Source organism: Pinus tabuliformis, chromosome 3_1 (assembly GCF_031772625.1).
Source record: "Pinus tabuliformis cultivar Carrire ecotype Pingquan chromosome 3_1, CPIR1, whole genome shotgun sequence".
Lineage (NCBI taxonomy): Eukaryota > Viridiplantae > Streptophyta > Pinopsida > Pinales > Pinaceae > Pinus > Pinus tabuliformis.
This window is the reverse complement of record NC_142301.1, coordinates 998,787,961-998,805,186: the sequence shown is the minus strand read 5'-3', so window position 1 is coordinate 998,805,186 and position 17,226 is coordinate 998,787,961.

Sequence of the window (17,226 nt, the reverse complement as noted above, 5' to 3'; positions counted from 1 at the left end):
AATTTTTCAGAGTATATCCCTTTGCTCAAGGGCAGAGTGAACATCCCAAAGGACCCAGATGCAGGTCAATTCCTCCTCAAAACACCCCTATTACCAGAGAATAGGACATTTGAAGGTCCACGCTTGGCACGGATCCTACACTTGAAGCTATAAGATTGGGATTTGGCTGACCATGAGTGGTTCCCCCACCTGGCTATAGACACCTATATGAAGAGGGTCTTCTACAAAGAATATGGTGTCACCACGCTGGAGCCTGTGGAATGGATTTGTGGAGTAAACAAGTCAGGGCTTACTAAAGTTTCTGTGCGTGCCCCACTACCATTGCTCAAATATAAACTTGATCGTCATTAAGCAGTTGTTGTGCCTAGTACATGACGAGTGCTTGTGGTTGAATGAGCCAATCCCCATCACCGATATGTTGATCCATCAAATCATGCTATTGCCACACTGAGGGTTAAATTCGGCCAATGTGTTTCACAGAAAGATGAGCGAGGGCGACCTCGCTGAGAAGATGAACGATAAGTTTAAACTTGTGAAGAAGCTACGCGGGAACTCGATTACTTCAATTACTGACGTCGCGATAAATGTTTCCACGTAGATTTTGGTTGGTAAGATTATGAGAAAGTGTCGTGTGGATGAGGTGCCGGCACCATTGGTTTCATTGGCAGCACAGTGCACAGAGGGCGTACAGTTCAACTGGGTGTGCTACCTATGTAGTGAGTTCCTCATGAACTGTAGAGAAGCACATGATGAGAGAAAAACCTTCCACTATTCATGGTTGTTTCTCTTGATTGTGTTGGTCACCTGGGATTTGCCGGAGGATAGCTAGTTTCCTCTTATGGAGAAAGATCTACCGGAAGCAGCAAAGTTTGCATCTCTCTGGGCCATGAAAGAGGCCATGCGGGTCACAGAGAGAAAATTATTTTGGGTGCTGATGGAGGTGAGCATTCGCATGGCCATCAACCAGAAGCCGCGGGTGTCACCAACCATGTTTGAGCAACATTCAAGGTACACATAGTTCAAAGCGAACTTATACCATCTATACATCCGAGCGCGGAAGGATTTGGAGCAGAAGTGGTTCGACCTACCCTACCTTGCTACCGATGAAACTATTAAAGAAGTCATCAAGTGCTAGCCAACAGATTGGAATTCTCCTTTCGATCTGGCTACAAGGACTATCATGTCCATGAAGAAGAAGAAGAGGGATGTAGCCAAGCAGAAGGTTCAACAGTTGGCTGAGAAAATAAGGAAAGAGGTCGAGGAGAAGGCTCGGGTAGAAGTGGAGCGTACCACGAAGGAACAAGAAGAGCAGGAAGAGCATGGCTTTGAGCAGAGTGAGAAGTCACCTTCTCCCCAAACAGAGAAGGTAGAGCAGCTAGAATAGGGTGGCGGTGATTAGGAGGTCTAAAGCACTCGCTTTCGAGTAAAGTGGTATAGCGAGTAGGAAAAGGAAGGGTCGCGGAAGAAAACAAAATCTACCAAGCTGTCCCTAGACCCAATTACTTTGACGGATGGTGACTTGGATGAAATTGGAGACAAGGTGTGGGATACTACAGAAAAACTACTATAGCAGTTTGAGTAGCATCAATAGTAGGCACTGAGCACCATCTAGAAGGATCTGCGTGAGCTGCATATCTAGATGACTAGAATCCAGGGAGGTACAAGACAGATCAATGCTACAACAACTAGTTTGGCACTAGGAACCACTCAAGTAGGAGAGATGGTTTGGTCATTGGATCTTCGGGCAGTCGCGCTACCAGATGGAGCTTTGAGCACGGAGGAGGTCGTTGACAAAGCTATTTTAAGTTCCCTCAAGAACATTTCCCTCAACATGGTTGGGCTCCCTAGTGAGTTTCTTCACACAATGCAAGTAGGTGTGATAGCAAAGGTTAAGGCTTGGGAGTAGTTCCCACTGAGCCTGATAAGTGAATATCGAGTCAACAAAGAACAAATGTTCGCAGAAAAGTCTGAAGCATTGGAGGCTTAGAAGAAAGTTCAGGTGTAGAATGCTCAACTAGCAGCTGTGGTGGCTGAGGCATGTAGAACCATTCCAGAACTGCATAGACCATAGGAAGCATCGTTGGAGGTGAAGATCAGGAAGCTAGCTATAGGTGTATGTGATGCCAAGATGAAAGTGGCTAAGGTTCACTTTGAACTGAACTTGAAGATAATGGAGTTGGAGTTGAAATCATAGCTTTCAACTCTACCAGAAGTAAGAGAACAGCGCGAAGCCGCTGTGAAGGGCAGAATCACAATAGTGGATGTTGCGCTGGTGGATTGCACCACGCTCTTTGAGCAATCCATGGAGATAGTCACAGATCTGCTGGAAGATCCTAATCTACAGAGTTTAAACATGGAAGCCCCTCAATTACAGTAGCAATATGATGAAGCAAGAGCGACGACATGCACCATCGTTATAGCACAATGATTGGCCAAGTTGCAGGAGGTGAAACAACTACTTGAACAGGTGGAAGCAGTGCAGAGGAAAGAGGCAGTCCTCAAGAACAGATTTTGGCCTTTGCTAGATGAAGCCTACATTATTTCTACCAACTTTCAGGAGAAGTTAGCGAGCCTACAGAGCACGCAACAGAAAATCAAGGAAGACAGTGCGGGACCGGCAACAGAGAAAATCAAACAGGCAGTCACACAGAGCACGCATGAAGTAGTAGTGGCACAAGTTGAGTTGGGAGGTCTCCGCAGTAAGATCTCCGCACCAACAAAGTGACTCAAGGGCAGGTCACGATCTTTGTGTTGGGGGCCTATTGGAATGGGGTCCCCTAGGGTAAATTTTGGGGAAAAACCCCAAGTTTTGAGGCAAAAAGCCCAAGTTTTGTCATGTAAAATGTAAAGTCTCTGCAAGTTGTGGTCATGGAGTGCGTAGATAGTTAAAGTGTCATAGATGGTTTTATCCTTCTTTTATATAAGTTGAGTCAGCTTTTGAAGATCTACCCATGGTCCACGAACCATGGGATTGTATAAATAGGTGTGTCTTAGGATGTATAACACAAGTAATGAAGATTGCCTATGGGAGAAGTCTGAAGAATTAGCAAAAGAAGTAGGAAGAAAGGCTATGCAGTTGTGTGGGCAGAGGCCTTGAGTAGAGTTCGCAGTTGAGTACACGGACCCCTGCAGCTGAGTGCGTAGGGAAGTCTTGAGTCTATAATCAGAACCGAAGTATCAATAAAGAATATTATTCCAAAAATTCCTGTGTATTTTCTATTTACTTCTATTTATATGAATGTGCCTTATGTTATAATTGGTTTATGAAATAGTGATGTATTAATGTGTGACTTTACATGCTTGATATTGTTACATGAACGCAATTATTGTTAAGTATTTACAAGAATAATATCTTGTTGCATGTTAAAGTTATCGAACACTTATGACGATATGAGTAATTATGGGGTTAAGGGTAATATTTGATGTGCATAAGCAGCTAATTCACATATCCAGGGTCCACAAAAGACAGTCGTAAAAGTTTGCAGATGTATAGAAGCTGATTAAGGGTAGTTATATCGATAAGCCCTAAAGGCTTATAGATCTGTGTGAAGGAAGATTTAAGGTATAAAATGACATCACACTCATCTCTAGGTGCAGAAACTTGGTTCCATCATCCACCCATACTGCTTCGGGTGATACTTTAGTTTGCGCTCCACAGATTGATGAAGAAAGGGCTAGTAGTGTAGGTTTGGGAAAGCAAACTCTGAACCTGGGTCAGGACCCACTAAGACAATAATGGGTAGCATAAAACCTTGACATATTTTATAAAAATGGGGGTGGAATTAAGATTCCCACAAAATTTTATGGTATATATGGATGGGAAGCGAGTTATGTACAATCCACCTCCATCCCATATTGGTAAATTGACAACAAAAACAGATTGCATCCATAACAAAACCACTCATGAAGAAAGGGGGAAAATCCTTAAAGAAGAACTTCTTTTCCTTATATATTCTATAATGGACTTTGCCAAATTATTTGATAAAATTTGAGCCCAGTTCATAATTATTGTATTCACCGCTGCATCTATTAACAAGAGCCATTCCATCGAAATCTTGGTGCTATAGGGTCTACTGAATACCCTACATATCATTGTTTCTATGAAACTACGAGGGGGACAAATGGATTCCATTGAGTACATACCAGTTTTATCTCGTTTTAGCTTTCCTCTGATTGATTTCTAGGTCTCTGTGACATCTGACGGTATTGAAAATGAGATTAAATAAGAAAAATATATAAAGCACACATAAAAACCAGACACAAAATATTGGCGGAAAAAGGCTTCAGCGTCAGGTATTCTCTCTCATTCTCATTCATTTAAAAAATTGAATATAGTGTTACAAATAAATAGATGAGAGATAGTGTTCTCAAGATAGTGCGTGCTATCTTAGACACTTTTGGTTGAGATAATTTCTCCTTTGGTTGAGATAATTTCTCACCAGACACACACCAATATAGGAGTTACCTAAACTAACTCCTATCTTAGAGGAACAACCCAAGAGTTAGGCACAAATTCCTAACTTGGAACATTTAATTAATTTATTTATTTTTGGATTTATTATTGTTTTATGAGAGAGGCTAACATTCCCCCCTTCAATGATAAATCCAAAATAAGAATGAGGAACCATCTTCCAAGGTCTCATGTTGATCCTCAAAAACATTGCCTGAAAAAACCACCAAATCTGGATGCTGAAGAAACTGCAATATGAAGAGACTGAGTCAACTACATGACTGATTCATCTCAGAAGGACGCTTGAAAACTCCATCATGTGCCAAGCTGAAAAAGGATCCAACTGTCCTTTGCTTGAAAACAACATCCGGTGTCCACTGACACAATTTGATGAATGCCCACTGGCGTATTTGCTGATGATGATCGCCCATTGGCTGAAGATGTCGAAAAACAACTCAATGTTGCTTTTGCTATGATGAAAGCTGCTCACTGCTGCTTTGGCTGTCGATCGCCCACTGGCGAATTTGCTGATGCTCACTGCTGATGACAAATGCCCACTGGCTGATGAAGATGCCCACTGGCTACTTCGCTGATGTTGACGAGACTTTCAGTCTGACAACCACTTGTCAATTTCATTGACATTTTCCCCCCTTTGTCAGCTGAAAGGAGAGACAATCTACTCCAATATATATTTGAACTCCCCCCCTTCAGGTGTAGGAGAGTTTCACGGTTGTACTCCCTCGTTCAACTACATGAGAGTACCATCATCAGTTCACTGCTGGCTGTAGTATGTGTGATTGTAGTCGGTTGTAGAACTGAGACAATCTTTTGACTATGGATGACCATTCCCAAGGATCGATCCATTCATAATGTATCTTCAATCTGGTTGAGTTTTGTTGGTTGCTACATTTTTCTGAGAAATGATTGGGCTTGCCACAATGGCAACAAGGATGGAGATCAAAACACTGATCTTCCATATGACCGGTTCTTTGACAATGAGAACATTTCGGTTGGACGTTAACTTCAGGTTGCGTGCAATTCTGTTTGTCTGCAATTTTCTCAGAACCTGCTGAGGTGAGTGGTTCAAGAAATCCTGCACTCACAAACTTAATTGGCTTGGAATAATCTGGGATATGTAAGTTAGTGTCATCAGTGACATATCCTAAGCCTCGTCGATTCTTGTTATTTTGAATCTCTTCCCAGGGCTTGATGATGGGTTTGGAAGAAATTTGAATTTGATCATGAACAAATTCGACACTTGAAGTTGTTTGGATGAGTGATTTGGAATCAACATCTTTATCTTCATCTGTATGGTTGAATGACTTGGAAGAAGCACTCTTTGTTGCAGCTCATCTCTTTGTAGTTGCGACTCTAGTTGAAGAAACTCAATGGTTTCATGTGTTTGTTGTAGATGCCGTGAAAGATCAGCAAGAGTTTCTTTGCTGATGTGCACCATGTCTTCATCACTGGAGATGATCAAACTGTGAAGAATGTGTAACCACTGAATATGTTGTGCCATCTGAACTTGCTCACTTGAAATCAGGCTCTCTTGTCATAGATGTCGTGCTTTGAACTGTTGCACTTGATTTTGTTACTTGGATGACAGGCTCGCTTGCTATGGGACTTGAATGGCACGCTCGCTTGATTTGTTGCTTATTGTACTTGCTGAGAACACTTGCTAGAGTTGTAGAACTTTCTTGCTTAAACTCTGGAATTCACGCTCGCTTGATGACGATCGTGTTTGCATGAATGACTTCACGCTCACTTGAATGAATAGCCACGCTCGCTTGATGTCGATCTCAACTTGCTTGATTGGTGTTAGAGTTGAACTTGTTTGGTTGCTTTGATGGTTGTTTCAATGATCTTCACTCTGGCTCACTTGAAGGTTTGAACCTTGTACAGTTTTGACACAAATTGCTTGAATGAATACTCATGCTTGCTTGCAGGAGATGTGAACTTGTTGTTTGTTTCATTTGGAGTTAAAACTCATGGACTCACTTGATTGTGCTTTAAAGGAAGGGTGTCGAACACTGTCGAAAATGCACCCAAAAAAGCTTACAATGATTTCAATGATTCACTACAATGAATTCAATTTGACTCAATTCAAGACTTGGGTGTCGGTTTCAACCGAGAATGCACCCTTGTAATTTGAGTTTGATTACAAGTTCAATAATGTTGATGTAGACTGTACTCTGAAACGTTGAAGTTTACAAATTCATTAACTTGATTGTAGTGATGTAGACTTTGCTTTGAAATGCTGGAGTTTGTAGATTCATGAACTTGATTGTATTGAGTGAATTTGTTTGTTGAGGTAAAATGCCGATGTTGAAAACTTTGATTATTTGTTGTAGTGATGCAAATGCATGTGTTGAGCTTAATTAACCTTCCTTGAAGCTACTTTGTTACATGTGTTGTGCTTGCTTGTATTGAACTCTATGTGTGTGGTAAATGCAATCATTTATGTGTCAAAACTAGACACAAATCATAAGCAACAACATGAAGCCATAAAAACACTCGCCATCACAAATACACATGGTGTACCTAAGATCCCCTTATTCAATTTCGGGCGGATCTAGGACACAATCACCACCAAAAAGATATGTTTTTATTTAAATATGGGAGTACATCAACCTTCACCTTCTCAAGCAATGAGAATGCCAAGCTAACAAATTCTTGAAACAACTTGTCTTCAAAAATAAAAGGAACTTTTCAAACCACGAGTTACAACCTTATCACTCCAAAGATTTATAAGTCATACCTTATCGCTCCAAAGTTCAAAATACTTTCACCTTATCTCTCCAAAACTTATCACTCCATTACATAAAGAATTAGAAATACTCCTTATGTCTCCTTAAAATTCCATAAGGACTTTATAAACACTCTTTAAAAATGCCTTTACATACTTCCCATTAAAATAATTATTAAAACTTTATGAAATCACTTGAATTCACGTTTTTGGAAATGCACTTTTTCCACACAAAACCTTTAAAATATTACTCCACTAAGAGTGCTTTAAAAAGTTGACTTTGGCGATTTGATCTACGTGCAGGAGAAAGCTCGAATCATTTGAGGAGGGCACTGGAGGTTCTTTATGCAATAGGTGTCTTAGATGAAGACGGCAAGTTGACATCTCCAACTGGGTTTCAAGTTGCTGAAGTTCTCTGGAGCCTATGATTTCAAAGATGCTGCTCTCATCAAGCTCAATGGGCTGTTGTGAGGAAGTTCTTATTATTGCAGCAGTTTTATCAGTTCAGTCTAGCAAGGGAATTGAAAAGGCATTGGATAAAGTGAAGGACCGCTTTGCTGCTGCAGAGGGAGACCATATAACGCATCTCAATGTATATGAGGGCTTTTTACAGTCAAATTAGTCTTCTCAATGGTGCCACAAAAACTTAATAAACAATCGGGCTATGATAAAGGTCGTAGGAATCAGAAAATCAACTCAGGAAATTGATTCACAGGCTATGTGTAAAGATAAATTCATGTGGAAGGAACATGCATGCCGATTAGAGATCTCAAGTGAAGCAGGAAAATATCGAACTATTAGAGGTGGTCAAGAAGTTTTCATTCATCCATCTTCAGTACTTTTCAGAGGAAATCCAAAGTGGTAAAAAGCAACATCAAACAAATGCTGAAGAATCATTACCAAGTAAAGAACCGGCAATAATATCAGTGGAAGCCGGGCACAGGACGTGCAGATTTATTAACTTGAAAATGTTGTTCCAAATTACTTGCATGCTGCAGTATCAACTGAAATATTCGATCTATCTACCGCTTCTCCCATATTTAATTATTTTCCATCCTCCACTGCAAATTTCTCACACACAATGGACAATTGCTAGCATGATCAAACCAGTCAAACTTGAGGACAACTATCTTTGGTTTCTTGGAATATGTGGGCATGGGTTTGAGGAACCGTTAGGATTTCAGAGGTGTTCAAACAAGAATGTAGCAGAAAAGTTGACAGAAAGAGTTCAGACACACACCAATTCTCAACTTTTATCTTATGCGCATTGGTTGCTTTGACAACACATATTGAAGAGTTCGAAAAGCTACTCTAAACTCTCCAGTACCTTAAAATGGGATTTGGCTGCTGGGCTTTGGAAAGATCCCTCTGAGAAGGTCCTCCCTTGAAAAAGCTGATCATCAAGATTCTTGATCAGGTTAAAACAGGCAAGGGTCCAACCATGGTCAAGACACTTGGAGGTACAATGTTTGTAATCTTGGCCTCTAGTATCACAAGTACCCTCAAGATTCAGAGACGATCATTTAAGATGGGTGCCATAACTCCAACGAATCAGATTCTCATGCAGACCCATCTGCTGGAGGAACTGTTTTATTTGGCGAATTGCTAGAGGAACTGTTTGTTATAGACCTTTTGCGGCTCTGGTAACTGGTACATTAGTCTTAGGGTGTCTGTTGAGAAAGGCCCCATGACCTCTCGCCTATGATTCTTGAAGGTCCTATCTGTGATGCCTACCTCGTCAATTACACATTTGACCATATATGTGTATGGTATTATCTTTGGTCTTGCAGCTATTCGGTGTAGGAATAAACATGTTGTTTCAAAATAGGAGGCATCAAATGACTCCTGAGCATCTGTTGTGGCCTTTGTTACCATTGGCCTGGGCTTCTCTTCTTTTGAAAAGTTATACATGGCCTCCCATGTCGAAGTTCATTCTTCCTTGCTGCATGTGGTATTAGAGAAAAATGACACCATTTCTGATTTCTCAGGTGTAGTTGCCTTTCCCTTCTTCACCATTGTTTCTAACAATTTTCGCTATGAGTTTCCTGAAATGTAGCAGAATGGAAGCTATAGGATAAACACAAGCGAGAATGACAGTGAGAATAAATCATATAGTTAACCCCAAAAAGGTGACAAGAAAGGAGATTTTAATCAAAATAGAGATGAAAAGATATCGTATCATGTTGAGATGCTCTTTAACATAAATGTCATTAAACTTATTAAATAGCCACTAAGGCTTGTTATCATTGCCTTTATTACTCATTAAACTACTACATCCCAAATGGGAAGGAAAAAAATTGAGGTGGCGGGTTAAAACTATGAGAACGCCGATTTTGCGATTGCAATAAGATTATTGCAAATCGCACTATCGCAATTTTAGTTTTTCCCTTTCCTAGAGTTTTTTAATATTTTGTGGGATGCGAGATGCGAGATAAGGGGCATATTCTTTATCGTTTAGAGTGTAGTTTTCCCAAATGAGTAATTATTTCATAAAGCATTTTTCACTATGTGCTGGACTTGACTTACAATTTATAACATTTTCTTCTTGCGCGTTCGGGTTTTATCGCACTTCGCAAGCTCCCACAGTTCATAAGATTGGAATTTTAAGTAAATTGACGCGATGTGATAAGGTTGACTCATTCTATTGCAATATCACATCTCGCAGGTTACGACATGATTTGCAAGTTGCATCCTTTGTGAATGCCGATATGCGATTCAAGGAAAATTTTAAGGATGGAAATTTATTTTAAAGTGTAGAAATCTTGGCGAATCTCACTAGTACATAATATGCAATTTGCACTATGTTTGGAAATATTTTTCTAAAAGTATTCAAATCTCTAATAATTTTATATAGTATCTATATAATTTTTTGGCGGTTTTTAAGGAAAATTTATTTTATACTATAAAGTCTGGGTGAATAATTTTTAGAAAAAAAAGGAAATTAACCAATCTTTTTTTGGAAAAATCATGGATTCAAATTAGCTCACTTGTGAATATTAGCCCTTAAAATTTTCCATGATGTGATTGCGATAAGCGCTTCATTTTATAGGAAATGCCTTAAGTCTTAGTTTTGAATGAAAAGTCTAATGAAGTCTAAGTTAAATGCAGTGATTCATTCTATTGCAATTCGTAATTTTGTTCTGTCATTAACCCTTTCAACACACTTGGTCTAGCGGTATGCAAAACAGCGAGAATTGCTAGTCTTAGAGGGTTTTGACTTCACATCTTGATTTATTTCTAAAAGTTCAAAAGAAAGCACCTAAGTGATAAATTTTTCTTGGAGATTTTTTACTAAAGGGTTCCCATTTACTAATAGAACATTAGTTATTAAATCAATGGAAGAGAACCATTGTGATGTTGAACTTGTGATGTTGAACTTGTGATGGAGATAATTGTAAGAAGGATTTCCCTTTGCATCACAATGGTGTAGAGGATGTGTGGTATGCCTCATACCTATAGTGCGTAGGAGGCATGGACAATTGGATGTTGTTTACAGAATTCCCTTCACCTACGCAAAAATGGATAACAGGAAGAAAGATGACGCAGGAGGTCAATTGAACAACAACTGAATAACAATTGAACAATAACTGAACAACAATTGAACAACAATTGAACAGTAATTGAACAACAACTGAATAGAAATTGAACATCAACTAAACATAAATTGAACAGCAACTAGTCCCGTGTTGACTTCCCACATTGACCTTCCCTTTAGAAGACAGGCGCTTCACTCTACGTCGTTGATCTACTCTCTCTAGATCTAACGGTCGGCAGTGACATCGCAAATTGCAATTTCTCCTGGCCAATGTTCATTCAGTCATGAATGATGTGATGTGATATAAGCCAATGGTTAGCAATCAACAGTCATCCAACGGTTGATAGCGATATCGCACAAGGAACTTGTGCAACATTTACCCACCTCACGGAGCCGATATGGTTTATAAACTTGATCTATAAAAATTCGGGTCCGGGTTTAGACTTAAACTCCAGTCACTATAAAACCCAATATCCATTGGATAACAGAGGCCATCAAATCCTACAGCCTATGGATCTACAACCAATACACAGGTTAAAAACAGGCCTAACCCTGTTGTTGACTATGACGTAAGTAGTTGAACTTTAGATCGATGGTTAGGATGGAGCACAGGCCTTCAACCATGATCAAGCATTTATATGCTCTTCTACCCCCGTTATTAATATTAACGACTGTGATTAACACATCAACACTGAGATTATAATTAAAATACGAAAAACAGAGAAAATATCTAGATGCATTTTAGAACGCAGATTCACAGAAGTAAATGAGAGTCTTCACCAGAATTGACATGCAATCACACACTGAATCAATTTCTTCAATATAATGATAATTATAGAGTCTTGGCCCTCTCACTCAATTACAACAATTATACAGACGTCTGTTCCAACCTCAAAACCTATCTATCACTCAACTCTCGCCTCTCACTCAATCCTCAATAATTTCAGCTAATCCCTCTTCATTACATTTTCTTCTTTTTATGAATCAAATCCTATTCTAACTGTACGAACAACTTGATCTCTATTTTAATCATTCTAACAATCAAATCTCTATTTTCAATCTCCATTACACACCTATGCCAACAACTTCTCTCTTAATCTAAAATAAGACAATTTTCTAAATATTACAGTAATGAATTACAGATCATTTTCAAGAGATCCAACCCTCTCGACTAAAACTGACTTTTGACCACTCAGGTCAGTGAAATTCAACTCTTTTAGCCACAACATGTGAACAAACCATCACATTGCTAGCTAAGTCCAGATGCTCCTGCATCAGATTCCTGGGGAAGAAAAGAATCATCCCTCAGACTTTCATGGTTTACTCCATACTTCTGCAACTCTGCTGTTGTCAACCAACTAGCATCCTCCACTATTTGTCCTTTCCATTTGACTAGATATTGAAAATAAACCTATCCTTTGGTTCTTTTGGATACTATTTTCTCCAAAACAACTTCCACCTCTTTCTTAACTGTCTTTGGCATTTGTTCTTCCCAATTCAAAGTTTGAACTTCATCTTCTGTAGTTTCCTCCTGTAGCTCTATCTCTGTCTCTTTGTATGGATACAAATCTGCAACATTGAAGATAGGTGATATTCCAATCCCTTCTGGAAATTCAATTTCATAAGCATTAGTTGAAAACTTTCTTACAATTCTACATGGTCCTATCTTTTTCATTTTTAGTTTATTGTAAGTCTTAGTAGGAAATCTTTCTTTTCTCAAATACACCATCACTAGGTCTCCCAGTTGGAATTATTTCTCTCTTATTTTCATATCTATTCTCTATTTTTATTTTCCACCACTTTCCTGTAATCTGCCTTTGACATCTTCTTGTCTCTGCATCTTCTCTGCAAACTCTTCATCTTTTTCACTTCTTGTCTCCTATTTACCCAAATTTTTGAGATCATACACACCTCTTGGATTCATCCCAAAAACAATTTGAAATGGACTCATTCCAGTACTTCGGTTTGGAGTGTCATTATAAGCAAACTCAGCCTAAGCTAGTGCTAAATCCCACTGCTTAGGATTTTGATACACTAAACTTCTCAATATGTTTCCTAAGCTTTTGTTTACTACATCAGTCTGTCCATCTATTTGAGGATGGTATGTTGAACTGAAACTAAGGTTAGCTCCTAGTTTCTTCCAAAGAGTTCTCCAGAAATTCCCTACAAACTTTGTATCTCTATCAGACACAATACTTACAAGCAATCCATGTAATCTTACAATTTCTGAAAAAAATAGATTAGCAATATGTGTTGCATCACTAGTATTTTTACATGCAATGAAATGTGCCATCTTGGAAAATCTATCTACCACAACATAAACAAAATCATTCCCCCTTTGAGTTTTAGGTAACCCCAAAACAAAATCCATGCTAACTGCATCCCATGGTCGGTTTGGTATTGGCTATGGCTGGTACAGTCATGTATTCTAGCTTCTCCCTTTAGCATGTTGACATATCCTGCACTTCTCAAAAAATCTCTTAACGTTAGTCTGCATCTTTGGCCAATAATAAAAAGTATTTACCTAAGCAAAGGTTTTGTCTTATCCAAAGTGACCAGATAATCCTCCACTATGTTTCTCCTTTATTATGTTTTCCCTCATAGAACATTTGGGAATGCACAACTTGTTGCCTTTAAACAATAAAGCTCCTTGGATAAGATAATCTAACCACTGACTTTGGCTATGAACTACTGGATTTTGTATTGATATATAAATATCTTTGAAATCTACATCATCTTTATACATTTCAACCATTTCTTCAAATCCTACAACACCAACTTTTAATTCTTGCATAATGAAATTTACCCTACTTAAAGCATTAGCAACTTTGTTCAACTTACCACTTGTGTTCTTTATCACAAAAGTAAATCTCTGCAAAAACTCTACCCATTTGGCATGTTTCTGGTTCGATTTTGGTTGATTATTTATGAACTATAGTGCATGATTGTTAGAATACAATATAAACTCCTTTAGTAGCAAATATTGTCTCCATTTTTTTAAGGCTTGTACAATAGCATAAAATTCTTTATCATAAGAAGAATAATTCTTCTTCACTTCATTTAATTTCTCATAGAAGTACGCTATTGGTCTCTATTCCTGACTCAAAATGGCTCCAATTACAACTCCACTAGCATCAGTTTCAACTAGGAATACTTTTCCAAAATCGGGTAAAGCTAAAATTGGTTTCTCTATGAATTTCCTCTTCGGCAACTTAAAATTCTTGTAGGCTAATTTTGTCCACTTGAACGACTGATTAGTCTCCTTGATTGTTTCAAGAATTGGTGCACAAATTTGACTAAACCCTCTGATAAATTTCCTATAAAAACTTGCAAGACCATGGAAACTTCTTACCTCAAATATATTCCTTGGAATAGGCCAGTTCCAAATTGCTTGGACTTTCTTTGGATCCATTTTCAACCCTTCTTTAGAAACTACAAATCCCAAGTAAATTAATTCTTCTTTCATGAAACTACATTTCTTCAAATTTATCAGTAGTTTCTCTTCCTGTGGAGTTCTTAAAACCAATTTAAGATTCTCTAGATGTTCTTCTTTACTTCTACTAAAAACTAGAATATCATCAAGATAAACAATAACAAACTTGCATGCATATTCCTTCAAGACTTCATTCATCAATCTCATGAACGTGCTAGGTGCATTAGTGAGTCCAAAAGGCATCACTAACCACTCATACAACCCACTGTTTGTTTTAAATGCAGTCTTCCATTCGTCTCCTTCTCTAATTCTTATTTGATGATATCCACTCTTCAGATCTATTTTAGTAAAATACTTTGACCCACTCAAACAATCCATCAAATCATCATGCATGGCAAAGGAAATCTATACCTAATAGTGATCTTGTTTATGGCTCTGGAATTTGTACACATATGCCATTCACCTCCTTTATTTGGAAAGATTACTATTGGTACAACACATGGACTAAGACTCTCTCTGATTAGTCCTTTATCCACCAGTTCTTGTACTTGTCTTCCAATTTCTGCATTCTCTTGAGGAATTAATTTATATGCTACTTTGTTTGGCAAACTTGCTCCTGGTATTAGATCAATATGATGACTAATACTCCTGATTGGTAGCAATGCATTTGGCAACTCATCCACAATAATATCAACAAAATCATTTAACAGAGTTTTGATTTCTTCAGGTAAATCATCTAAGTTTGTGGAAGTTACAATTACCTTAGGTGTCCCTATGATAGAAAAATTCATTGCCTCACCTTTCCCAATCTCTTGTTACAACTCCTTTCCACTCATTAGCATAACACTGTTTCTTGGTGCTCCTTTCTTAGTGTCATCCTTTAATGGAAACAGCTAATGTTTATTTCCATCCTTCTCCAGAGTATAAGTATTTTTCCTCCCATCATGAATAAATTTCCAATCAAACTGCCACGGTCTTCCCAGCAATACATGGCATACATCCATTGGCATTACATCACACAATATCACATCCTTATATGTACCAATCTGTATCTCTACCTTGCATTTTTCTGTCACAATAATTTGATGTCCTTTCTGCAACCATGACACTTTGTAAGGAGTAGGGTGTACTATCTTCACTAATCCTAACTTGTCCACCATCTCTATAGAAACAAGGTTATAAGTGATTCCACTGTCAATTATCACTTTACAACATTTACCTTTGGATTTGCATGTAGTTCTGAATAAACTCTTCCTCTGCGTTGGTTCTTTAGTCTCTTTCTCTGCGTTAAGCAATGCCCTTTTCAACAACAAGTATTCTCCTACTTCAGGGGATTCTTACTTTTCTATAATTCGAGGTGTTTCATGCTTTGCCTCAGCCACATTCACATTCCTCTGACTTGTTGTTCTATTATGAGGAAAATCCCATGATACATGTCCCTATTCTCCACACTTGTAACACCGAATATCTCTTCCTCAACCTCTTCTTGTGGGTGCAAATATTCCTCTATTAAAATCTCCCCTCTGTGGTGGTCTACTACTTGAACTTCTTGCTTCATTTTGATGTTGCTGAAACCTTGGTCTAGTAGTTCCTCTACCTCTTACTAAACTTTTCTCTCTATTCCTCTGATTTTGTTTTCTCAACATCTTCTCTTTTGCCTTCAAACCTGCTTGATAGGCATCGTTAATGGTCTTCAGACTCATCAAGCTAATCTCATCCTGTATGTCATATCTTAAGCCATTGATATATCTAGCTACCTTCTCCATATCATCCTCTACATGTCCTGCTCTAATACTCAATCTATAAAACTCTTCTGTGTATTCTTTAACAAACATTCCTTTTTTCCTTAAATTTTGTAACTGTTTGAAACGATTTAACTGGTAATCTTTTAGCATAAATTTAGATTTCATTTTACTCACAATTTTGTCGCATTGATTGATTTGGACTTTCCTTTTCTATTTATGGATGTTTGTAGTTCATCCCACCAAATAGCTGTGTGACCCTTCAATCTGGTAACTGCAAATTTCATCTTCTTTCTGCCATCAACCTCTTCATAGTCAAAATATTTGTCTAGTGAACTGATCCAATCCATTATCTCTTTTGCATTGAGACTCCCTTCATACACAGGAATTTCTACCTTTGGTTTTTCACCTACTTTAGCCAACATCTTGATAACTTTGACAGTTTCATTTTCCTCCTCTTCTTCTTCCTCAGAAGATTCTTCTACAGCACTGGAAACTCCTTCATCAGGTGTTCTTCTCTGAGCAGTCTCTATTGTGTCCATCCTTGTACGCAGACTCCAGATCTCCTCTAGCAAAACTGCATTTGCTTCAGGTCTTCCTCGACCTATGCCAACTCCTCTCCTTGGCGACATGTTTATTGTAGTCAAACTCAATCTGTACTCTGATACCAAAAATGACGCAGGAGGTCAATTGAACAACAACTGAACAACAATTGAACAGAAACTGAATAGCAATTGAACAACAACTAAACAACAATTGAACAGCAACTGAACAACAATTGAACAACAACTGAACAACAATTGAATAGCAACTGAACAACAATTGAACAAAAACTAGTCCCGCGTTGACTTTCCCTTTAGAAGACAGGCGCTTCACTCTACGTCGTTGATCTCCTCTCTCTAGATCTAATGGTCGGCAGTGACATCGCAAATCGCAATTTCTCCCGGCCAAGGTTCATTCACTCATGAATGATGTGATGCGATATAATCCAATGGTCAATAATCAACAGTCATCCAATGGTTGATAGTGATATCGCACAGGGAACTTGCATGACACTTACCCGCCTCACGGAGCCGATATGGTTTATAAACCTTGATCTATAAAAATTTGGGTCCGAGTTTAGACTTAAACTCCAATCACTTTAAAACCTGATATCCATTGGATAATAGAGGCCATCAAATCCTACAGCCTACAGGTCTACAACCAACACACAGGTTAAAAATAAGACTAACCCGTTGTTGACTATGACGTAAGCAGTTGAACTTTAGATCGATGGTTATGATGGAGTACGGGCCTTCAACCACGATGAAGCCCTTTTGT